Here is an 8,664-nt window from a genome sequence, read left to right as displayed (position 1 = left end):
GAATGTAAACCATTGGAATGACACCGTGAAGATTTCAGATTGTTGCAAAAAAAAAAAAAAAAAGAACAACAAGAAGAAAAGGAAGCCAGGTGTAATGGCTCTTGCCTGTAATCCTAGCTCCTCAGGAGGCTGAGATGCCAATTTGAATTCAGCCTGGGTAGGAAAGACCGCAACATTCATATTTCTTAAGAGATCACAGGAAATCAAAAAAAATAATAACAAAAAAATCCTGAGTGGCCCCGTGGCTCCAGTTTCAGAGCACTACCCTTGAGCAAAAGAGCTCAGGGAAAGGGCCTGGATGATGGGCATTCAGCAAGTTGCCCATGCCCAGCCCCTCAACCTGGGCAAGCTGGAACAAGCCCTCAGAGAGTATTAAGTCTGAGCAGGTAGCTTGAACAAGCATCCTTCACTACAGTTTAAGAACTGAAGCCAGGAAGGCTTTGCCTGGGCTGGTGTGTGCAACTGGAGTGTGCAACGGGTGAATTATGTCCTGGCAATTATCAAGGGAAACCACAATTCTTAGGCTGCAGGAGTTGTCGAAGGTTGTGGCTCCATATCCTCTATCCCTCTGTAGAATGTGAGCCTAGGTTTCTGGGGCCTGGTGGCCATCACTCATTAATCATTCCTCATTGCCGAGTCTCAGGCTGGTCCCAAATCCTGGGAAAGATAGAAAATAGCCAGAAATTTCTGTGCCAAAAGGAGTAATCCAATAAATCCCACTGTCATAACTCCCGTTTGAAGTAAGCCTTGGGCTTCAAATGTGGCTTACTGGTAGAGTGCTTACTTAGCACACATGAAGCCCTGAGTTCGATTCCTCCCTACCACAGAAACAGAAAAAGCCAAAATTGGCACTGTGGCTTAAGCAATAAAAGTGCTAACCTTGAGCAAAAGAAGCTCAGGCACATGCCCAGACCCAGAGTTCAAACCCCAAGACTGGCCAAAAAAAAAGGTGAGCATGGTGAGACATTATCTACTGGGACTTAGAAGAGGGCTGAGGTTATGGGTAACAGGTAGAGGGCAGGTGCTGTTGGCTCACCTCTGTAACCTTAGCTACTCAGGAGGCTGAAATCTGAGGATCCCAAATGCAAGCAGGAAAGTGTATATGAGACTCTTTTCTCCAATTAAACTCCCCAAAATCCAGAAGTAGAGCTGTGGTTGAAGTAGTAGAGTGCTAGTCTGAGCACCAAAGATCAGGGATAGCGTCCAGGCCCTGAATTCAAACCCCAGGCCTGGCACATGCAAACACGCACATGTAACACACACACACACACACAAACACACACCAAGATAGAGAATTTGACAGTCAGCCTGCACAAATTCCACCTCTAGAAACATTCGTTAAAAAAAAGAGGGAGCAGGGAAGGAGAGACTTGCTCCAGGAAGTGATATAATCAGTGCCAAAATTCCACAGGATTTCTAAGTTGTGGAAAAGAACAGAGAGCCTCAGGCACAAGGTAGAGCATGGGCAAAGGTCCTGAGGTGTGGTGTAAAGCAGGTGGTGTGGATGGAATGAAGGTTCTGTGGCTTCAGACAAGTCTGGCCAAACACTGAAGGCTGGGTCAAGTTTTGTACTTGAGTCACAGGTAGGGCAGAAAGTGGAGTCCCAGAATGAGACCCAGGGAAAGATTAGCTTGATTTTTCTCCAAAGACCCCAGCCAATTTCTGTGGCTGGAAGCCTATTTTTCACAGCTCCTGACCCTCAGGCCCTCTTTGCATGGAGGAGTCAGGGCAAATGCAAGGAAGAACTCTTGCTTAAGAAAAGCTTCTAGCTCAACCTGGTTGGGCTGCATCTGAATGTCAGTCCTCTGATCTCAGCCTGCTGAGGGAGCTAGGAATATGAGCCATTAGCATCTGGGCACACTTTCCTTCTTGGATAAAACAGAATACCTATTTCCTAGCCAAGCATCCATCTACAGCTATCCCTCCCTCCCCTTCCCCTTCTCCTCCAGGCTTCAGAGGAAACATACTCTCCCCTGAGGACAAAGAAATAGGATGCTCTGACAGGTTTGAGCATTATTTTCTCCACACAGTCAAGGGCTGCTGGGAGCTGATGTAGAGGTCAGAGATCTAGGCCAGGGCAAGTAGACAGCTGTTAGAACAGAAAGTATGAAAAGACATCTGTGCAGCTGCCTGCCAGTTGCTCATGCCTATAATCCTAGCTACTCAAGTCTGACACTGAAGGATCAATCAAGATTCAAAGCTAGCCTGGGCATACTCTTATCTCCAAAGAATCACCAAAAAGCTGGGAAGAACAAATACTATAATTCAAATGTTCGAGCACCAAACCTGTGCAAACATCCTAAAGGTTACCACCTAGGATCTTCAAGCCTTGGTAAACACACACACACACACACACACACACACACACACACACACACACACACAAACACACACACACACACACACACACACACACACACACACACACAACCCATATGCATGCAAAATCAGAGATTTCTACACTGTAACCTTTGGGTATTAGCTACCATTTTCCCCACTAAGACTAGTGGTGGTTGGCCTAGGAGTTTGATGCATCCAACACCACCTGACATCTATAATTTTGGGGAAAAGAATGTCTATAACCTCAGCCTTCCCCAAACCCAGCTCTTTGATTGGGTCATGGTCTATCCAGACCCTGTGGAGTTCCTTTGACAGACTCGCCAAGATCATTTAAAAAGTCATCACATGCTTGGCACTGGTGGCTCATGCCTGTCATCCTAGCTACTCAGGAAGGTGAGATCTGGCATCCAAGCCAGCTTGGGCAGGAAAGTGTGTGAGACTCTTATCCTCGAAGAACCATCAGAAAACAAGAAGTGTCCCTGTGGCTCAAGTGGAAGAGTGCAAGCCTTGAGAAAAAATAGCTCAGGGACAATGCTCATGGACAACAACAACAAGAAGAGGCATTGCATGTTGGCTTTGGGATTGGCATGGGCCAAATATTGGAAATTTCAAGTGCACCAAGATAAAGCAGTACCTCCCTTGCTCCTCTATCTTGTCCATCCCCTGGACTTGGCTGTGCTTCAGATCAGGATGGCTCTGGATTGACAGGAAGGCTCTAAGGATCCCAGACCAATTGTTCCGGCTTCTTCCTCCCTACTCACACTGCTGCTTCTGCTCTTTGCCATAGACCTTCTTCCTGAAATCCATCCATGAGATCATTGACATCAACACAGTGGTGAGTGGTGGGTCCAGTCTAACTCAGGGAAGTCAGAGGTGGAAGTCAGCCTGGGACTAGGAGCTTCTATTCTGGGTGTGGGCTGAGGCCACGACTGACATTTATTTCATTCTGAGCCTTGCATGGTTAGGGAGACAGTGTAGACACAATATTGAGTCAGTTAAGACGGGAATCTGTAGGACCACTTGTGTGGGGGAGGCTGTGGGACTCAGGGGGCCACTGTTCTTGGTATTCCTCTCTCAGACGTCCCTCTCCCTCTCTCATCCCTCAATAGTAAAAGAGAAACTTTAAATAAGGGTGTCGAAGAGAGGACAGGGAAGTATTTCCGTGTGAACCAGACTTGTGCTTCATATTCATCCTAGCCCCTTATTTCTATTTATCTGAGGATTGGCCATATGGGTTTGGGAGTGGGGGATCATCCTAGCTGAGAATGTGGCTCAGTGATAGAGTGGTCGCCTAGCAAGCCTGAAACCCTGGGTTCGATTCCACAAAGCAAAGGCTGGAAGGGGAGGTGGAACTCAACTTGTAGACCACCAGTCTTGATCAAATAGAGCTCAAGGACAGTGGCCAGGCCCTGAGTTCAAGCCCCATAACTCGAAGGCAAATCTTTGTGGAGGCTTTATTTTCCCATTGGAAACAATTTATTCTTTGTGATAAGCATAACATGGGCTTCTTCCCTGGCCACCAATGGGCCATTAGATGTCCCTGGAGTTTGGAGCTTCTCCCAGCGGCCTCTGCTCTTACAGGCCTGCAGTTTACCCTTCCTATCACCAGGCAGATGGAGACCTAGAGAAGCCCACCTGGCCACCTACTTCTGGTGGCTGCTGAGGATTTTGGGACTCAGTATGTCACATAGGGAGTCATCATCCCCATCAGTCTACAGAAAAAAGGGACAGAGCACTGCAAGCCTGAGCGCACCAGCTGTGGGCAGTTCTGGATGTGAGAATCTGCATCAGGACATGCGCTGTGGGGGAGACCTGTAGAGGGCAGGGAACCCTAACCTCTCCTCTTGCAGTTTCCACACTATCCTGAAGTTGCAATTCTTCAAAACCTCTCTGCTTCTCCCTCATTTTGACCACCCAGGAGCCTGAGGCCTCTGAAGTAGCTGTACTGGTGGGGAGCTCAGCCTGTGTCCGCATCTGGAGCCCCGTGTAGGAGCGACAGCAGTTCCTGCAGCTATCTACTCTTCATCTTCTCCTGGGACTGCTGGCACATGCACTCTGATTTCTCCTGACACAGCTGATCCAGAATGAACATCTGTCCTTTACATGCCAGGAGGGATTCCTGGATGGTACGGATATGTGCCGACAGGTGGTTGCATCAATGGTGGAGCTCATCTGCAGGACTCTGGAAGTCCACCTCATCAGGCAGGTTGTGGATGAAGCAGATTTTCTCCTCGGATGCCCACATGTCCCACTTCCCATTCTCTCACATGTTGTGGTGGCAGCTCACAGGGCGGGGGACCTGTGGCTCTGGCTCTATCTGGCACTGAGCTGTCCTGGGGAGGGGGAGAGCCTGCAGCAGTCGCAGGAGTTTCCTCCTGTGGATCTCAGCATCTGAGAGAGGTAACAGTGCCAAGTCCCTCTGTGTTTGGGGAACATCTCCATCCTCTGCCATGGGCACATCGAGGAGAGTCGTTTCCTCAGCTTCTGCTTCTCCAGGGTTCACAACTTCCCTATCCCCAGAGAAAGCCAGGAAGCTCAGCTGGGCCTGCAGGTGCTCCTCCTGTAGACTGGTCACTTCCAGGCACTTGAAACTGTCCTGTCACTTTGGGGGCACCACCTAGTCCCCCCATTTGGTCGGACCATGCACTTGTTTCAGCTGTTCCAACAGCTGGGTCTGCTTCTGCAGGTGCTAGTGCAGGACCTGCTACTTGGAGTACAGCTGCTCATTGGAAGTGATGTGCTGCTCACAGGTGGCTCAGAGCTCCTGCAGCTGGGCCAGGGACTGCTCCTGCGCTCCTGCAGCTCCTGACCTGCTTGGCTCTCTCTCTCTCAGCCACCTCTTTCCATTCCTCTATCTTCTCCACTCAGGAGTCGAGCTGTTCCCGCAGATGTTTCTTCACCTGCTGCTCTCAGTCCACAATGCTGGTGAGATCTTCCTTCTCACTGCTCACCCTGTGGAGAGCATCCCGCAGCAAGGCCAGCTGTTCCTATAGCTGTGGGTTACACACACATGCACATCGTGGGGTCTCGGGTTTCTCCTGCCAATCCTTGGTTTTCTCCTCTAGTCTTGCCAGTTGCTCCCTCTGCTCCACAATCTGGAGACGGAACCTCTGGTTTTCCTGGACCTAGATGTGAAGTTGTTCCTCCAGGATTTTCAACCCCATCTGTGTGCGGTAGGCATGGACCTGCAGTTGCTGCTCCTCCTGAGATGGACCCTCGGGGGGCCATGGCTCTGCCAGCTTCATTCTCAGTTCCCCCAGCTATTCTCTAGGTGTAGCACCTACCTCGATCCTCACTCCTTCTCCTCTGTCAGTTGGTTTACCTGCTCGGTCAGCCACCAGGCCTCCTCCTTCTGCGCGGACCTCTCAATGCTCAGGTTCTGCGAGAAGTTGTCTGTCTCCAGATTCGCTGCAGTCACCATTCAGCTCAGGTTGTACTGTAGCCTCTTTAGTACATCATGCATTTGCAGCACCTGTTGGAACTTGCAGATTCTGTTCTTCCTGTTGTTGGTCTATGTCCAGAGTGCTTTCAACTTCTCCTAAAACTCTGTGTTCATAGAATCTTCTGCTCTTTTCCTTGAACTGAAGTGTTACATCATTCAGCTGTTTGAACAACATTTCAGTCTCCTTCTGTAAGTAGTAACCACAGAAGCCACCCTCTCCAGCTCCCCCATGCGCTGCTCTGCAGCTTGTAGGCAGCTGGTGAGAGCTTCATGCTCCATTTCTCTGTCATCGGCCGTGAGCTCCATGTGGACTAGTGCCGATTGTAAATCACTTGCTGCCGAAACCAACCTCTGTATTGGTAGCTTGTGGATGTCTAGCTCTGTTTTCGGTGCTTTGTGCACTTGGGCTACCTTCTCCTTCTCTTTCTCTTGTCAGTCCTGCAGGTCTGTCTTTTCCTGCTTCCGTGGTTGAATCTTGGCACAGAGCACCTGGTTTCTTCTTTTGCTGCAATCCAGGGCAGGCACCACATGTCGGTAGCACCTCTGCAGATTCTTGGTGGTATCAGGACCCTTGACACTCTGGACCCTGGTGGCTGTTACTGTGTCCAAAGGCAGGGGAACCCTGTGGTAGGCATCACCTTTGGCCAGACCCTCCATTGAATCACCCTCCCCAGTGGTGTTTGTCTTTGGGATCCTTCCCTTTTTTGTATTCTTTGTTTTCTTGAATGTTGAAGTTCTGATGGGAGGATTCTTCTGCTGGTGTTCTGGCAGTAATTTGTTGCCCACAGCTCTGTCTAAGAGTCTTGTTGTTTCAGACATCTGAACGCTGGGATGGGAAAGATGGGCTGGCCACATTCCCAGGCTCTGGGAAATCCTCTATTCTCCCACTCACTGACTAGGTTGTCAATTTCCTATTGTACTCCAAATTCGCCTCGAGACTCTTGCTTACCACTCAGTTACCTCTACCTTCCTCAACTGCTGGTAGTGTTGTCAACCAACAGATGGCCGGATGGCTGCACAGATTGTTGTGTATATCTGTTTGTTGCCAGTCCTGGACATTGAACTCAGGATCTGGGCACAGTCCATGAGCTGCTTTTGCTCAAATCTACCCCTCTACACTGGAGCCACATGGCTCTACTTCTGACTTTGTTGACACTGAAGTTGGACAGGGGTCTCAAGTACTTTCCAGCCTAGGGTGACTTTGACCATGAATCTCCTTTCATAGCCTTGGAAGTATCATGGAGGACTGCTGAGAGCCACTGGTGCCTGCTTAATCATCGGTCTTGCTGATGTCCTTGGACAGAACGATGAGTTCCCTATCTTCAGGTTAATTGGTAGGAGCTGGAGGCCACAATTCGAATCCTGTTCCTGCCACCTCCAAATGGCAGGAGATCCTAAGAAACTCATTTTTATCCATATGTATACCAATGGAATGTGATGTATGTCATGATTGGATGGTCAGTTCTTGAATGATTCTAGGATAAAATTATATACAGTTATATTCTAGGATACTGATTGATTTTAATCAAAACTTTATGAAGCGTTTAAAAAATTATATTCATTAAAAGGATAAATAATGAAATACCTTAGAATTGGTTGTCACATAGCATAGAGATGCCATTTTTTTCTGCCAGGACTGGGCTTGCAACTCATGGTTTGGGTAACTCTGTTGCACTGTGTAGGAAGGGGAAGCTTGCTTTTTGAAGTCAAGAAATTCAAGTCTGTTCCTTAGGCCTGAAATCAATCCCCACCACTAGAAAACATCCTATTTGTGTACATTTTAAATATATGATTTATATATACATACAAATATTGACTCCATATTTCATTCAGTGCAGTTATTCATTTTACCTTTTCTTTTGTTCATGTAGTAACCATTTATTTTATTGACTGGCACAAAGAATATTGATCACATTGATTACATAGGATATAGGTCTGTATATGTATTCCACTTATACCTGACACTCAAGACTTTCACAGAGAAGGAAATATGTGTCACCATCTGCTTCTTACTCCATGATTCATTGTTTGGGAGTGCTGGCATCTGAACTCATGGCCTACAGGGCCAAATTCATGAATGATTGAGTGTCAACATGACATCCTGGGACAAACTGAGCTGACAGACATTTCCCAGGACCTGAGATTGAGCCGCTGGGGTTGAAAAACTAAGAACAGATTGGCATGCACATGGTAGTATGCTAATATATATATATATATATATAGTGTGCCAGAGATGTCTATCCATTATTCAGTTATATAGACTACATTCCTAACAATTCTTGGGTATTTATTATGCCTCCATAAAATTAATATTATTGTTTTCATCATTAATAAACTATTAAGTAAATCAGTGTCCTGAAATCATTGTGTCTCTGTAAGAAATAGTTGTCTTTTAATGTTTCATATTAAATAAAATCAAGTAGCCTACTGAAATTATTATGTCTAAATTTATACAAGTATCATTCATGAGCAACTCATTCAACCATGACACTAACAACATTCAATCATTATTCCTATAAATGGGAACGAGTCTCTTAGGATCTCCCACCATTCGGGAGTTACATGACTGGGATTTGACTCTAGGATTATATTGCCCTGCAGGACTATGTCTTCCCCAGTACTCTGCCAGCCTTCAGCAATACAAGGTGAAGTACCCATTGGAGCCTTGTCATTCAGACCCAAATGATCATGGTGCAAAATGTTAAAGCGCCATCCCACCACTTCTTCTCTGTGCGTTTCCCTCCTCCCCTCCCCCGACACACAAGGCCTGGAGGTCTAAGTGGTTCCAGTGGCTGCATCCCAGACTAGGGTGGTGGAAGCTGAGTTAGAGTTGCCATACCTGAGTTCAAGACCTTGTTTCACAAAAAACAAACAAACAAACA

Source organism: Dipodomys merriami, unplaced genomic scaffold (genome assembly GCF_024711535.1).
Source record: "Dipodomys merriami isolate MVZ:Mamm:240054 unplaced genomic scaffold, mDipMer1.0.p SCAF_2102, whole genome shotgun sequence".
Lineage (NCBI taxonomy): Eukaryota > Metazoa > Chordata > Mammalia > Rodentia > Heteromyidae > Dipodomys > Dipodomys merriami.
Note: the sequence above shows the minus strand (reverse complement) of the source record.